At 42.5% G+C, this 16,762-nt stretch overlaps 1 long non-coding RNA gene across 1 annotated transcript; it reads left to right on the plus strand.

Annotated features, from left to right (window-relative positions):
* The first annotated feature begins 4,113 nt into the window (after nucleotides 1-4,113).
* Nucleotides 4,114-16,762, plus strand: LOC118165938. Its single transcript, XR_004750287.1, has 3 exons — nucleotides 4,114-4,220; nucleotides 9,619-9,883; nucleotides 14,303-16,762. It is a non-coding gene; the product is annotated as an uncharacterized LOC118165938 (long non-coding RNA).

The following is a 16,762-nucleotide window of genomic DNA, read 5'->3' on the forward strand; positions in this document are numbered from 1 at the left end:
GTCCATTCAATGTCTCAATGGCAAAAGAATGACTTCAACAAATTTGCATTTAAAATATCATGTTTTCTTCCCTTTTTTTCCTCCTTCACTGATGTTCCCTTCATCCTCCTATATCTCTTCCCCTCCCACTTTCCACTATCTTTATTCTCTTGTCACAGTTCACAGAAGCGTGGAAACACTAAACCCATAACCTGAGTCCTCCATTTTGTTCCACTAACCCTGACCACATGTTCAACCTCATCTTCTCCAGAGATGATCTCTACAACCACGGTCCTGTTCCCAGGAAAAATCTGTCTCCTAATCTCACAAATTTGAGCTCTAAGTAGAAAGCTAATGGAATACAATTGAGATCATTATCTCCAAGACAGATCACTAGGACTCCAACTTTGAATATGATACAGCTTTGTCAAAAGCTAGTGAAGCAAGCAGCAGATAAACGCAATGCCCTGTGATTAGAGGGTACTGCTGATAAGCAAAACTGCTGCATTTTGGAATAATTGCAGTGTTTAAGATGTCTAGATAATCCACACTTAAGGTCACAAGGCTTGCTTTGCCTTGATCATCATGTATCACAAAGCTGTTCTATAACAAATAGCAGTACAGAGACTGAACAAATACAGACATGATAAAATGTCTCAGAATCATCAGCCTCTACATATGCTCTTCTTTGCTTCTCAGTGCCTGTGCCTCTCTGACAACTTCATAGGCAATAAGTGCACAAATGAGGAATTCTGAGCACAGGCTTAGCTTGCTCTTTGAAGTCTGGTAAGGAAGAAGGGATAAAACCTAGAGTGAGGGTGAAATATCCTGCAGCACCTGTCAGCCTGTTCTGCAAACACTTGATACTTGACTGATTACTACATGTCTCTGATAAGCTGGCCTCCAGCTCATGACCTGTGTGCTAACCAGCAGAGGGGGATCCTGGCTGCTGGAGGGAAGGAGTCTGCCAAATTCTTTAACTGGCTAGGGAAAAAAAAAAAAAAAAGAGACAGAAATAATAAACACCAAGCAGCACTAAAGACTTCCTATCTCATTGTTATACTACCACCCCACCTTAGTGTTATCATATATGCACCAGACAAAAGGAGAGGACAGCACTTCCACACCAACAACTCGATGCATGGACCTGTCATTATGTTTATGACATAAATTAAACTCAACACAGATTAGCAAAGCAGAATGAGGTGTTTGAAGACAGCAAGGCTAAGAGTTGACAAGTTGTGCTTTCTTGGCATCTTCACTGTGAAATTTTAAAATAAAAATTACTGACCTCATTAGAGCAGAATGAAAGATGCAATGAAGGGTCAATATCAGTTTAAAAAAGTAAGTCTCAAGCATGTCTCTGAAAGGCAAAGAGGGTGATTCATGGTATGGAAAAGGCCGACACAATGAAAGAGCTGCACGAAATCAAATGTGCAGAACATTGTCAGATTTCAGGTTCAGCAAGACAGCAACAGGCAGGATACAAGAATAAGAGACTAGAGAGCCTTGGATGCAGGAGGAAAACACTATGAAAGTTCAGGTTGTGGCTTTAAAACAACATAAGTAAGACATTTCCAAAACAGTTTGAATTATTTGGACAAGCTTCTGTGATGTAGTGTCCTGCAACATTAAAGCTACAGTACAAGTTGTGTGAGAGGACTGTAGGGCAGTACATACTTTCAGCTGGTATGGCTGTTCCTGCTTCTTGATCAGATCTAACAGGCTCCATGAGAAGTAGTGCAGCCACAAAAACTAAAGGAACTGTAAGGACCACTCTTCTCAGAAGGCAGGGTGCCAGCATCTTGGGAACGCGTGCTTCTCTCTTTATCAAGAGACACAAACAGATCAGGGAGGAACATTATAGAGAGCAGGGTTTTGTTACAAAGAACTTTATATTCATGATAGGTAAAGCATTGTCAGTCCTCCTTTCATAAAAAAAAAAAAAAAGCAATCAGAAGATCTATAGCACAGTTATTGCACAGTCAGACGTTCCCTGTACTTTTCCAATACTGCATGTAAAACACAAGTGGGAGAGAATGTCCCTAGAAATGAAGGAGATAATGAGAAGTCCCTAGACAGTTTTCATTTTCATGTGAAAGCCAGGATGCCAGCAACTTTGCCCACTCTGTGACTCCAATCTTTTTTTCTAACTACATGAACACAGACCAGGACATGAGTCTGGACACCTGGTTCACTGTTAGACCTTGAGATCAAGCCTCTAAGGATTATAGAGCTACCTGAAATGGATCTGTCCCTCAGAATGAGTATTTTACCCACTGGCTTGCTTTATTGGTGTACCATCTTTTCACAAGTATAATAACTAAAGCTAACCACTGTCATTAACTACACACAACACTGGTCATAAAAACTTACTTTACATTATGAAAATAGCTGAAGGAAAAGACTTTTGTTAAACTTCCGTAAATTCATAGGCAGAGTGGTAAATAATCAAATTCCTAATCTGAGTTTCAGATGTTTTGCAGTGATCCTTTTGTTCCTGAATATCACAGCCAGCTCACATCATGTCCGGACAACGGGTAAAATCTGGCCCCACAACACCCACCCTTTCACACAAAAGTAACATGTTTGATAAGTACACAGGTTTCAAATGAAGTGTTCTCTTGATCCAACAAGTAAACTGTTCAGATCAAGAGGAAACACAGAAAACTTGGATTGGTTTAAACTGCAAATGCCAATTAGAGATTTCAATCACAAGCCTTAAGCATCCTGGAGAACTACTAGGGTGGTCCTTAGTTCAGCCAAGTTTACCTTCCGGTCCTGTTTGTTCAAAGGAAAGAAAAAGAGAATCAAATAGGGTTGTAAAAACACAATAAAATCCACTAAAAGATTTTATTTAGCTAAGTCCAGGAAAGCAGTACCACAGGCTGTTTCTTCCTGTTTTTTTTAAGTACATATTAACTGAAAGAGTTGCACAAGAATGTCAAATCCACATGTGCTGAATGCAGGAATGCAGCATTCTCCAGAACAGCCTGTATTTCACATTTGGAGGTGTAATAGAGGGAGGCAGGAATGGAAAGGTTTTCCCTTATTTTGCTATAAACAGAACGAAACGAGTCTGCTCTTCAATACGTGCAAAGCCACTGTTTCAGACACAGCTAATCTGAAGCTGCAAATTCTGCACTAACACTTGCAGCATGTGCAAACCAGCAATTTATCCAGGAAAGGTGAGCATTACACACATCCCCTTTCTGTGCGCTTCAACCTAAATGTAAGAACAGACGATATTTCAGAAGCAAGAAACACACATGCACAGTCACAAATATATTTGGGCCCATAGCAAGTAATACATCTGGTAATGTAAGTCCTGTAACCCCAGAACTGGGTTTCCCATTCCTCCCACTATTTAGAAGTGATCTGATGTGATGCTCTTTCTTATTTCTTCAATCCTTAAAATAAAGGAATTTAAACCATAACAAGTGACTTGTTGTTTTCTGTTTTAGTAAATGGTGACCTGTGATCAAAGCAAGTACAATCAAAGGCACAAGGCTTTGCAGCAGGATGCAGCAGAGTGTTTCCAAGTAACTGCACGTTAGGATAATACCAGCCTCCTTTGAAAGTTCCTCATGCAGAAGCCTGCTGCTCAGTAGGATGGGAGGCTATTCTCATTGTGGACTACCAGTGCTATAGAGGTTCAGAAAACAAGGCAGATGCACTGTTAAACTTTTTCAAGGTACCTTACACGTTGCCCACCCCAGCCTCAGCTCAGCTTCACACGTGAGCTCTGCTGCAAAATAATTACTCCCTGAGCGCAGCCGTCACCTCAGGCCACATCTAACTCCTGCCTCTTAGTAATACTGTGGGAATTAACTATCTGCAAGGGATAATCACGACAGGCTTCCAGGGTGGTCTCTCGCAGCAATGCATCTGGGAACAGAGACAGATGTGCAAGGTCTTCTATGAAAGAGAAAAGTCACCCCCTCCAACAAAGGAAAAAAAATCAGTACCTGATCTCTCTCTCGCCTTTGTGATGGTCTCTTTGAAATGGCCGCTGCAAACTGCTAACAGAACAAGTGCAGCTTTTCTGAGCATGTGCACTGTCTCTTTTTAACCTTCCCTGAAAGAGGTTATTACTATGGGGAGATTTCTGCCATGGCAACAATGCAGAGCACTGCAGCACACAGCACAGATTTAAAGAGGAACAGGCTATGTCTCCCACGTCTGGGGAAGGAGGTTTCTGCTTTGACATGGGAGCTTCAGCACTGACTGACCTGCTGTGGGTACGGTTTTTAAAGCTGGGCCATTTGATTCATCCATCTTGAGTCCACAGAGTGGTTTTCCCCCAGTCTGCTCAGCTGGATGTGGTGCCCGATTCGAGCGACTTTCTCTCTCATGCCTGAAAATAACCGTGATGAATTACACCTGCTTTATGGGAAACAAGGAAAAGCTATAGGATTGCACTCGGGAACTGCAGGGCATGTCACAGCTGAGATTTTGGTGAAGGCCAGGAATTGTTCAGCCCGGCTGCCATGTGAGTGGTTCTGGGTTACAGGGGTTGTACCACTTGTGCCTGGATGTTTCCGCGATCCCAGTCTCAGAGCTGTCAGAAACAGCTGCAAATGTGCAGGCACTTAAACTCTGAGGGGGACCCTGAGTCTGAATTGAGAGCACAGCTTATCCCCATTTTCCATCCTGTACCTCTGTTGCCCTCTCAAGCCCCACAAGCTCCATCCTACAACACACTGACAGTGTTCCTGCTAAATGCATACAGGAGCGGAGCATAGATCACAGAGTACTTTTGTCAAAGCAAAGCTAACTTCAGGGGTCTCATCTCCCCAGAACACATTTCCCACCAAAAATGAGGCACTACCAGTTGTTGTTCAAGAGAGAATGAGCACAGCTGAGAGCAGGCGCAGTGCTGGGAAGCATGAACAGCCCTTCAAAGGGGCTGTGCCCTCTGTTTGCTTTTAGCCAGTTCAATAGGGACTCAGTCTTAAATGCTCTCAGGGCAAAAGCTGGGGGCACTCAGCCTCAGGAAGGTCAGGCACACGGTCTTCTTTGCCATGAGCAGAGTCCCTCTCAGAATTATGACTAAATTGCTGGCTAACATTTTTTCTTTTCAATGTGCTCTAAATCCTGTCTCTCCTGTACAGTCCTAGGGGAAATTTCGCTCCCATTAATTCAACTTTTCAAGTCAGATGCTCAGATTTCCAGTTGCTCAGCAAGTAACTCTGATGCGATGCGAAGTTACCACATCTATGAGCACTGTCAAGGGAGGATTAATTATAGTACTTCCTTTCTTGCACATCACAAAAACAGAAGGACAGGGAAAATATTTTTTAGAGACTGTTCTTTTGGGCAAACAGGATTTAGCATTGTTCTTGCAGAGATAACCAGATAGGATTTGGTCTGATTACGTATCTACCTGTACACAAATTACAAATGCAAAACTTGATTCATGATCACTGGCAGCCATCTAATCTCACTTCGTGGCCTGTCTTCCTGATAAACAGCAAACGTACACACATATATACAAACATACGTGCCTTTTCTTAACCTGTGCTCTTGATCATTCCCAGCAAATCTTACCTTATTCTCCCAAGTCCCATCCTTTTTCTGTCATAACAGTAACATCTAGCAGCAAGCCACTGGTAGCTTGGGTGTTATCCCTGATTCATTTTTCCAGAGCTTCTGACTACTTATTAAATTTTAAAAAAGATAAATCTGCTTTTGTCATTCCTAGCTGCCTCGTCCAAAATCTACTTGTCCTGCAGCCACTAGGACCAACTTCCTTTTTGATGCTTTCACCATATTTCCTCTTTATTCACCTTTCCCCATTCTGTACCAGGTTGACCACCAGCTTTCCTCTTCAGAGAAGCTCATGATTTCTCAAGTGAAAAAAATATCAGTTCACCAAAGTGGAAGCTTTCCACAGAGGAGGAAGACACCCCACTTGAGGATATTTTCACTTGCAAAAATGTTTTGAAAAAAAATCATATGACATTTCAAATTGATTATTTCTGGCTTTCTGCTTCAAAATTATTTCCTTCTTAAACCTACGCCAAACAGAATAAAAATGCATTTCATGCTCGGTTAATGAAACTGAAGAGTGGGAACAGCTCTTTACCTTAAGGATATTGGAGCCCATTCCCATCAGGACGGTACAACCATGATAAAATCTTTCCTAGTCTTACTTCCCTCTTGCAGGAGACGTGGGTGGTGCAGATGCTAGCCCTAGGGTACCCAAAAGTGCAAGTACTCACCAGGACTGGGGCGGCACAGCAGTGCTCAGTGGGGATCTCACAGTGATGGTCACGTAACAGCTCAGGCTGAGTGTGAAAAGTGACATTTGGGTGAAAGCTGAAAGGTCCCGACTCCCCTGCTGCCCTGTGGGGACCATTCATAAGGTGAGCAGTGAGAATTTATAGTTTCTTTTTATGATGAAGTTGAACGTAATGGATTTCTTTTCAAGATCCCCAGCAGCTAAAAAACATCAAAGCAATGCTTCTGAGATTTCAATTTTTCATCTTGATAGCACATGTTTTGATACTATAAATATTTCTGTGGGATGGGGAGAAAAGCTTGAGTCTTTTCGTCTAAGCCTCTTCACTGCTTGGTCTCTCCTTGGCTCTTAAATCTAATACTTTGTCACGGCAGAAAACTTTCTTCCCTCACTAAAGATAACAGATTCTGTCACTTCTCCTGCAGACACTTTCATGCTTTCTTACAGCCTGCCCTCTCAATCACGGCAAAAATCTCCCCACGAAGGTACCATCTTGTCCTCCATCAGCCCCCCTTTTCAGCTCTACCTCTGCCATGAATCCTACAGAGCACGGCCACCTGGCAGAGCCTGGGGAGAAAGCTGGCTGCGACTGCTGACGGCATGCAAATGTGCTCGTTATACCAATATCACACTGTCTCACACCTCTCCCCAGCTCCCCCCCTTGTCATCCCACCTAAATGCCAGCCTGTGAACGCTGCAGGGCAGGCGCTGTGTTTGCACTTGTTGGTGCAGCACGGCGCGGCTGGAGTGTTGATTGAGGCTCTCGGGCAGATGTGAGGGATAATGATGCCAAACTCCCTCGTGCTGGTCGCTCTGTCCCACTCTGATATCCGAGCTATTTGCAGAGCAAGCCTTATTCTTCTCCTTCCAATTTAAAGATCTTGGGAAGTGTCGGAGTGGCCAGAATGAGAAACAAAGCCCTCCTTTGTTCCCTGAACAGGTCTTGCATGTGTTGGTAGCAGCAAATAATTGAAATGGTCCCTCCTTCCACTTTCCCCACCAGTAATTTTAGGAATGATCTCCTTGTCAGTGACTGTGATTCCTGCAGTCCCTATCTGTCCAATTATGGCTCATCTGAAATCCCCAAAAGTCTTGAGTTTCAGCGCAGCCCAAGTCTGGGCTCGTGTCCAGTTCTGACTTTTCCATACAGCTCTCGGGGAGTCCTGCCCTGTCAGAACTACTTACTGCTTTTTGGATGAGATGCTACACTGAGGTCAAATCTTTCAGCTTCTCTCTGGGAGTTGGGAAGCATTTAAAGATCTCAAGGTAATTTTCGAGAAGGGTTAGCGTTTAGCTGAGCTATCCTTTCCTTGCACTGTCCCTATCCATTCATCTTTGGGGAAATAAACTGTGTTCCAAGCTGTACTTGAGCTATTTCTAGGTACATAATAATTGCAACTTTAAGTAGTTTGGTAAGTCCACAGAGAAGTCTCAAATACTTTGCAGCAACTGTACAAATACCGATGCATATGAATGGGCTATGCGTTGAACTGGAGGGCAATAAACTGCTATTTTTCCAAGATTCCCATTCTAGAATCAGACTTCACAGTCCAGAGGCCTTTGCTAACACAGGTTAGACAGCCTTCTTTTAGCTGAGAAGCAGTGCAGCAGTAGCCAGTTTATTTGCAGTGGCTGCTTTGAAAAATAGCAACTGAGGAAACTAAAGGAAATGAGACTGGTAAAACTGGAAGGATATTAATGACCCTATTTGCCCCCAAAATTATTTGTTATCCAAAGTTATCCAAGGACACTCAAGCTTCAGAATCCAGAAGACCCATAGTCAGGGGGTCAAATTCATTCCCTGCTCTAGAAACCAACTCATTTGCAGCCAGTCACCTGAGACTGATCCAGAGTGACTTGTGACAGCAATACCTGGATCTCATTAATGGTTGATAATTTTGACATTAAGATCTCTATGACTTAAAGATGGATGTATATTTATGTTTGAAAGCAGCACAGAATCAGAGTCATTGAATGGTTTGCGTTGGAAGGATCCTTAAAGATCATCCAATTCCAGACCCCTGCCATGGGCAGGGACACCTCCCACCAGACCAGGCTACCCAAAGCCCCATCCTTGAACACTTCTAGAGATGGGACAGCATCTTTAACCTGAGTTCATATTTACAAGATACTTGCAAGCTGACATGTGGCTTTTCCTTTCTACAATTTTCTCCTCTTTTCTACAATTACAATGCTACAAATTGCAAGCTGGCTAGTGCAGTATTATCCTGATGTTGTACTAACCAGGGCTGCAGTTACCAGCTAAAGCCTTACCCATGTATTCAAAATGTCCTGTGAATGAATTCCTCATTCGTGGACGAGGGATGTTTTTAGACACTGACCAGTAACAAAAGAGCAATTAATATTCCTTAAGTGTCATTATAATCGTCACCATCTTGGCTGAGATGCTGGAGAACAGCCAGAACCACCACTGTTCATTCACTGTCCACTCCCAATGCCAGTCAGAACACAGTGGTAGCTCATGCCCCAGCAACATCAAACTCATTTAAGAAACACCATGGCAGTCCTGCAGCTCTGAAACTATGCAGAATACAGTCTAAGAGAGCTGAGAACAAATCAATCTTGTCGAAGGCAGCTTCAGGAGAAATATGTTGAATCCGAAGTCGGATCAGAAGTAGGAAATGCTGCAAAATCTTGCTCTTCATAAATCAGCAACCTCCCAGGAGGCTGAAATGCTGAAATGCTCCAACTATAATGCTCCCTTTTCTCCTGAACTCTCTAATCTTCACATCTACCCACTTTAAAAGCAACAAAAATCCCTGCCACAGGCAAAAGCATGTATTGTAAGGGGATGAGGATGTTGAAGGGAAACAAAGATGCCACAATGACAGGGGCATTAAAAAAACTCTAAACCAGATGGATATATTAATAGATAGCAGAAAATCTTAGAAAACGGACAAGCCAGGAAAAGCGTGAACAAAAAATTATAAGCTGCCCATCCATACAAAGAAAAGGCTTCTTGTACTTCCAACCTTCCCTACAGAAGGACAGAGATCCATCTATAACTTAGCCACCAACACAAGAAAGAATTAATGATAAATTGAATCTTGCCAAGAAGTTTGAAGGGCATATGGGGAGCAGACGTACAGGTCAGATTGGAGGTAGATCTTTTGTGGAGAAAAGAGCAGGTATGGTCATGGGAGTTGCAGACAAAAGTATGCAGGTGAAATTAATATAGCTGCAATGCAACAGTGGCAGAAGATGAGAAAGTAGGTTGGGTAGGGGAGAGAAAAAAATGCTATTTTGGCTGGAAAAGTGGAGTAAAGATCCATTTTCTTAAAACTTCAAAGTCCTCGGACAAGATTGCTATAGTTGTGTTTGACAAGAATGCTTTATATGTGGTGTTGAAAAATAAGTTGTTTTTTTTTTTCTAGACTTTCTCAAAAATGTCAACAATGATATACAGCACTCTGAGGAAGAAACAGACAGCCTGACTTCAAAAGTCCATGGACTACAAAATGCTGCTGTTGTGGGTTAACACCGCTATCCAGCTAAGCATTACACAGGCACTTGATCACTTCTTCATGCCCAGGGGGACAGGAGAAAGGAAGACTAAAAGCAAGAAGAACTTATGGGTTGAGATTAAAATTATTTAATAAGTGAAGAAGAGAGATAGAAAACAAAACAAGTGATGCAAAGGTGATTGCTCACCACCTCCCACAGGTAGACCAAAGTTCAGCCAGTTCCTGTGAGGGGAAAAAAAAAAAAAAAAAAAAGTGCTAACTCCTAAACCTCACCTCCACCCTCCTCTCCCTTTTAATAGCTGAGCATGATGCCATTTGGCATGGGACATCTCTGGTTCGTTCAGGTGATCTGCCTTGTAGTATCCCCTCCCAACCTCTTGTGCACCCCCAATCTATTCACTGGGGAGACAGAGAGAAACAGATGGCCTCCATGCTGTGCAGACAGTGCTCAGCCACAGCTTAAATATTAGTGTGATACCAGCACTGGTTTTGGTCACAAACCTAAAACACAGCACCACAGGAGCTGCTGTGAAGAAAACTAAATCCATCCCAGCCAGACCCAGTACAGTTGCTCAAGGGACATCAGGGTAACACATCATAAGGAATGGGATGTCATCATACAACTTTGTTGCATAGGGTACTCTGCAGACATGTCCCCATACTGTGACTTCTATGGATTACTGTTTTTAGAAATGTAAACCTCAGTGAATCAGGAGAAACAGGATTTTCACTGTTACGCTGGAACCCAGAACTGTCAGAAAGCCTTAAGCATGTCTGTCTGATAGGTGAATCTGCCTGCCAAAACAGCTGAACGCTTCTTCCAAAACTCAGCACTGACTGAGTGGGAAGAGGACAGATGCTTATACAATTTTAATAGCTTGAAACAGTGCTTATGTTTAAAAGTAGGAGCAGGTTATTTACGGTCCTGCCAAATTTTCAAGGTGAAGAGGAAGAGAAATCATTGAAGATATTTTAATGAGTGCTTAGAGGTGTGCTCAGGATAATATGGCGGTTGAGAGAAATGCAAAGCATTATCTGTCAGCCAAGCTCTTCGTTTTCGTACTTTGCCCCTGCTCCTTTCATCTTTTCCTCGTCCCTTACACGGCGTCTGCTGTTAATTACTCTTTGTCTTAGCTCTTTGTCCACCATTAGACACTTTTGGTGTCTTAAGCCCTTGATACTCTCCTGTGAGGCCTAGCTGCAGTGTGCAAACACTGACCCTTGGCGTGGGCCTTCAGCCAAGCGCAGTGCTGAGGCACTCCAAAGAAAGAGCTGTTTGTGCCCCTCTCCACCACTTTACCGCTCTGCCAAAATGTTATTGCTCTCTAGAAAGATGGGTTGTAGCTGATAGTTTGGCATACTATGCCAGAATGGATTGGAGTGCTTTGAAAAGGCCGGCATGGAGTGTCATGGAATGACTACAAGCTCATCCCATCTGCCAGAAATAGCATCAGCTCAGCTGGCTTTCTGCTCCTAATGTGGCTTGCTCCAAGAAGTACAGACCATAAACAAAGATGTAAATGGGTGCAAAAGACAGAGAGGGACTCCTCTTTTAAAAGTCCTGCCTCAAGAACTTCAGACATGCATGGAAGACACTCACAACACTTGCAGAGATGGCCTATGGGATGGGTTCGCTGAGATCAGTCAATAAATCAAAATGGGCGTGAATCAGTGTACATTAGATATGTGGGGACAGTAAGACACAAACACACACTTTTTGAAATAGTAAGGTATAGGCAGGGGAGGGCTGGGAAAAAAATCTGCCCAATTTATCTCCCCCAAAATAACAGCTGGCTCTGAGCCCTTGGAGGCCCTAAATTAGCTGAAAAGGCCTTAATTAGAGGTTCTTCACCTTTTCCATACTCAGGCCTTTCTAGGATTTCTACCTATTTTTAGGGATTTGGGAAAGACAGGGTAATAACCACTTGGTTATCCCTTTTCATTGGTTCTGGATGAGGAGCCTGCAACAGGGAGGACCACCTTCTGCCTGGGAATGTGGGCACCGCTCAGTACCACCCTGCGTTATTTCAAGAGCTGTGTTTGGATCTGTGATAATGCACAAACTAATTCCCAACTCTGGACCTCAAAACAGGAAATAAAAGAACAAGGCAGAGCTTTCAGTTGCATAAATATTTTTTTTCTTGCCATGAAATCTTCTCTGGGCAGGCACTCTGTATTTTTATCCCGAGAGCAGCATTCTCTCCTCAGAAAGCAGGTATCTGAACTTACTTTCCCACTATGTTGTGGAAAAGGCCTTAGGAGGAGAAAAAATATGTGAGCGTTTAGAGATCCTATTATTCAAAATGCTTGCAATGCCTATGCTAGTGTTGCATTTGTGATATGCTGATTTTGCTAACATGAGTTCAAGTCTAATCTAATACGACCCTGAATCACTCTGGGGCAGTGTGCTCACACATAGAGCAATGTGGTTGTCATAGGGGGAGATAGTTCAACAGGCAACTTGAAGCAAATATTTTTCAAGATTTTTTAAAAAATAAAATAATAATAATAATAAAACTCTGTCAACTTTACAATACAGTTGAAAACCAAAATAGGTTTTGCAGTAACAGTAGATGAATTATCCTTTTAACAAAGAAGTACCAGGGATCCCTACAGCGTTTGAAAAAGCATGCACGATACATGGCAGATAAACATGGCTGGAGCATTCTTGGTTGTTAAAGCTGAATTACAACTTTTACTGTGATCCTCACTTAACCTCCCCCATTGCTAGTTTTTTCATACACTGTCCTGGCACAGAAGTAAATTTAGGGAAAATACTTTAAACATAATTGATGCAGTAATGTGAGAATAAAACAACCCTACCATTCCTCATTGGTTCCAGTGGGTTTTCTGAGCCTGAAACACTCACACTTGGCTCATCTGTTTTTGTTTTTAAACATGAATGATTTTGAGTCAAAAACAAAGAACATCTGTTCAGCAATTTTAAAACTAGAAGTATTTAACATTTTTCCCTTGATGTGCATGATTTGATTCAGTGCCCTATTGCATTGATGTTACTGGAAGGGCTTCACGCGTGATTTAGAAGAAAGATCAGCAATGCAGGACACCCAAGATGGCAAGCAGGCAGACAGCATGCTGTTGGGCTGGTGCAGGGCCAGGAGCCATAGCAGCTTCAGAGAAGGATTTGTGAGAGGCAGTAGCTGTTAGCTCCTGGTTCAAACTGAGTTCTGAGCCCAGCAAAAGGAGCTGCTGCCTTCCAGAAAGGCAAGGAACCTCTCAGTAGCCACTCAGATGTGGGACCTTTTTCCCTTGAGAGGCAGAATTTCCTGGTTCCAGCCAGGTTTCTGCAGGAATAAATACCTTCTTTCCGGGGAGACAAAAATGAAGCCATTAATTTTAGGGCTTCAGACTAGCAGTGTAGCCGTCTTTACCCTGGACCTCAGGAGTGCCTCTGCTCATTATAATCACTTAGACCTGCAGACCTGCTTTTCTGCTGCAGGCTTGCTGAAACAAAACTAAACTAAAAAGCATGCACATATTCTGAAATATAAAAAGACTTAAATAGAGGGAAAAAAAATGTGCTGATTTATCATCAACTATTTTATATTTTGGATTGTTTTTACTTATTTACTGGGGAGTGTCAGATATACCTTTTTTTAAAAGAAAGTCTGTAATTAAACACAGTCAGGAGTCATTAGCTTATTCAAAAAGCCTGCTGTTTCCCATTAACTAATAGCAACTACCAAAACTTTTATTTATTTATTTATTTATTTATTTTTAATGGGCTAGGCCTAGCTTTAATTGTGAAACTATCTTTGAGGGCAAATGCACACCCTATACTTTGAGATCCCTTCTTTGTGCTATAGGATGTTGTATTGGATAATTAGTTTCCTCCAAGCTGGAGCTAAAAATTGCTTCTTTTGAAACACCTAACTTAACAGAGGATTAAACTATCACCTTTTGCATAAAAATGAGCTTTGAAGATTGACTGTGTCATGAATCACCTTTTAGCTTGAGATCAGCCATTTAAATTTAACACAGGTTGCACTTTTTTGCTATTATTTTTATCTAGGTGGAAAAGAGACTGGGTATTGCGGTGTGGGATGTTTCTGAATTAGTGAGTTCTGGCTTTTCTATCTAACCAGTGTTAAACTGCAAATATCACTGTACAAAAAGAAGAGGGTACAATAGCAGCTCAAATGGTAACTCTCCAGAATAACGAAATTATAGTCTTAAGACCCCATCTTCACCTAAGGCAGCCAAGTGCTAAAAAATACGTTTGTTGCACCAGCAAAACCAGCCATAAGAAAATGTTTGGGCACTGTTCGTGTCACACCATATTATGTTGGCATTTCCATTTGACACACAGACTTGTCAGTTTTGAGTGTAGCTGTGAACTACAGATGCTTTTAAAATAAGGGATAGAGGAAAATATATTTCCATTCAAAACAGAACATGTGTTGAATGTCTGTCTCAGGTCTAAAAAGGTCTGAGGTTTACCGGTCGTACAGGCAGTTTTCCAGCTGCACTAACGCTGAGGGAGAGAGGAGAACATACTGAGGTATCCTCTGTCCATTATCTTTCAAGCTGGTTTTGAAATCTCTGAACAGAAATATTTCCTCTGTTTCTACAGACCAGCTGTTCAACAAGAGGTGGGAAATACAGGGAGCAACAGGCAAGCAGCTTTGAAATCTGCTCATGTTGGCATGGCAGAATTGTATTAACTCATCCTTTGGATGACAGCATGTAAAAGACAATCCACGGAGGAATTTCCCACCTGTGCGTGTGTGAGTACACAGAAGAAAATTAGTTATAGTCTCTTTTTGACCGTCTCCAACGGTCAGCATTTAACAAAGTGTGTTTGGAGAGGGGAATATTTCAGTCCAAGTAACAGACTTGCAGGGGCTGCGGCTCACCATGTGTATGACCTTTATTTGGTTGTCAGCTCCCTTGGGAGCCAATGCTGGCACTGGGGAAAGGTGGCTGAACCAAGGACAGATCAAACAGATAGGCAAGCTGCAGGCAGTGACATCCCAGGAGCAGCCATGTGCACAACAGAGAGCAACAGAGGTACTGCATATCAAACCATGCACTGTTGCTGTGCTAGCATGGACCATCTTGATACAGACACCACATCAAAAAGCTCCAGCCTCCTTCAGAGACATCTCTGCTTATGATAAACCCAGGCTAAAGCTTGGAAATCCTCCTCCATATGTGCTTTTACATGGCCTAGTTGCCATGTGTATTTTAGTACTTTGCATTCATGGGCTAACATGAACTATAATTTTCCTTATAGGAAAATGATTGTTCCTCTACTAGTTTTATGAGGGAGAATGTGATATTTGGAGAGTTTTTTGCTAAGTGGATGCTGCTTCTGTGTGAGCAGGCCAAAAACTCGCTTATCTATTTCAAGGGATGAATAATAATTCAAGATGATCCTTAATATCTAGAAGATTTTTGTCTTCAGTCTCTGAGCTACTCCCAAGAAATGCTTCTCCATGGGCATGTAAGATTGAGACAAAGGATTGCACATTCTCAGCCACCATGGTGACCTTCCCTGCATCTGAATCTTGCTTCACAACTCCAGCTTCCACGTCTTTCTCCTTAATTCTCCACCCAGCCCTGTCTATGAACTGACTTTCTCCATTAAGTCAAGCCCCTAGTTATGGACATCAAAGACAGGCTGTACAGTGCCATGTGGGATTGCTGCTCACCACTACTCATACTTGCAGGCTGCAGCAGACAGATGAGCCATGTATATCATGTAACTTCAGGAAAGCTTCTGCATTCAGACTGGACGGCTGCTGAGGCTTGTACTTTGAGGCATTTCTGTATAGGTATCTGGTGAGCTGGGGGTTGAGCGTGACCCTGAAGTCTGCCATAATGATTAGACTTATTCTTAACTTCCTGTGCATCTGTTCTCCAACTGACAAATGGGGGTAACTGAAGTTCTCACCTCTCTCAAGCACAGATAGGCTTTATTTATCCTGGTGTTAAAAAGCTTCATGGTGCATCTCAGAACAGCCAGCCAACAACCCAGAGCAGTGTCTTTTACAGTCCCCAGGCCAGGCCACAGAGCAGCTGGGATATCATGACTGAGACTCTGAGTTTGAGTATGAGAAGGCAGTGTAGAGAGCAAGAATCAGTCTGATATGCTTGCAGGTGTCTTGAGTCATTAAGGACACACACTGCAGTGTTCTGTAGCCGTTGTGTTTCCTGAGGACTTGTGGCAACACGCCAAGTGTAGAGTATCCCTGCAGATCTACGAGCAGGTGATGGTTCAGACTGCCTTCCTCCTCCTCCACATCTCTGTACCAGCCAAAATGGAAAATGAGTTTCTCTGGGTATCTTTCCAGAAGCCTATGAACTGATGCACTCATGCAGCAAAACTCAGCTGGTACGTTCATACCCTTTTCACCTTGGTATTCACACTGTAAAAGTATTCACCCTCCCTTTGCTGCTCCTTTGGATGCCCACCAGCATTTCGTTTAGTTAAGAAAAAAGGAAGTTGCTAAGTAGGAACAGAACTGAGTTGAAGTCTGAGAGATCAGTAGTATGTCAGATACCATTGGTACAGGCTTCTCAACTACCATGATCATTGATAAAAGTGTTAGGCGCTATAGGTAGGTGTTCCTCCTGAAGTTATACCACTGAGATGAAATTTAACTCTTCTTCACATATCCGAAAGTCAATCAGACTGTCATTGAAACAACTGAATAAAATCACCAGCCCTTCTTCTATTCCTCTTTCTCTGTAAAGGTGATAAACAGTTGGATTCACATTAGATGTCATCAGTGTTCCTTAGTCAGCGTGATTGTTCTGGACTTCCTGGCATTCCTTCAAACCAAGCAAGTAAGGTTATTTAGGGGCTTTGAGCTAGGATGGATGGAAAGAGAAAGCAGACAATATGCTGCCACCTTTTGGTTACAGAAATTAGAACAGGTACTATCTGGAAAGATCGATCTAGTAAAAATTTAAAAAATCTATGCCTTATTTCTGTAATGAAACAATCTGAAAGTCCACATAGTGCAAGAAGCACTCCATCACGTTCTAAACTGTTGCTATAAGCTTAGCGCATGTTTTTCACATTTGT

This window comes from Oxyura jamaicensis, chromosome 4 (genome assembly GCF_011077185.1).
Source record: "Oxyura jamaicensis isolate SHBP4307 breed ruddy duck chromosome 4, BPBGC_Ojam_1.0, whole genome shotgun sequence".
NCBI lineage: Eukaryota > Metazoa > Chordata > Aves > Anseriformes > Anatidae > Oxyura > Oxyura jamaicensis.